The sequence below is a fragment of the Aplysia californica genome, unplaced genomic scaffold (assembly GCF_000002075.1).
Source record: "Aplysia californica isolate F4 #8 unplaced genomic scaffold, AplCal3.0 scaffold00359, whole genome shotgun sequence".
In the NCBI taxonomy this organism is placed as follows: Eukaryota; Metazoa; Mollusca; class Gastropoda; order Aplysiida; family Aplysiidae; genus Aplysia; species Aplysia californica.
Genome location: NW_004797629.1, coordinates 668942 through 669760, shown reverse-complemented (window position 1 = coordinate 669760; position 819 = coordinate 668942).

Below are 819 nucleotides of genomic sequence, written 5' to 3'. Positions count from 1 at the left end.
GCGGACTTCATTCATTGTACGTGTTGTGTCTTGACCTGGTGGAATCAGGCGCTCGTCAATTTTTGGACATATGGGGTTACTGGCATCATCTTAAGGCTTGTTCATTTGCCTTCCTTTTGATTTTTACATGGACAAAAGAGGTGTTGAACTAAAACAAAACAAAAAAAGAAAATTAGAGAAGAAAAAAATGCCCATCGGCCCCCAAAAATGCAGATTTCTTTGATTTCATTATTTTGACTGCGCCTGATTCCACCACGAAGCCTCACGTTTGTCGATCGTATGATCTACGGGTAGAGTGTTTGTTTGTTTTTGTAAGTATTTTACAGCGCTCGAAACCGCATAAGGCCATTTGAGCGCGCGGGACACATTAAACTGTTTCAGTTGGTAGGAAATTTTGAATTTTGCCCGGGTGGCGGCCGAAGCCTACTCTTATAGATTTTAGACCACGAAGGGATCTTTAACGTGCGAAACTTGCACACGGGCCCTCCGAGATTTTTTGCCTATGTCCAAGAAGGCAAGGTGTAGATCTTTCCTACCAGAAGATCAGGGGTGTGGCAGAAAGACAGCAGTAAGAATAAGCCAAGGAGTAACAGTAGAAAGGCTGTAGAAAGAATCAGGAGCCCAGAGGAAGGGGCAAAGGAGATGAGGGGGTGGGGTCAGAAAGAGGAGACGACAGCAGACGACAGAACATTGTTAGAGAGCAGGAAAGGAGTTGAAAGGAGACAAATTTAGAGAAGAAAATTTTTCGGTCACTTCCCGGATTCGAACCAGAGACCTTTGAATGAGAGGCCAACACCTTAACCTCTAGGCCACGAGAGC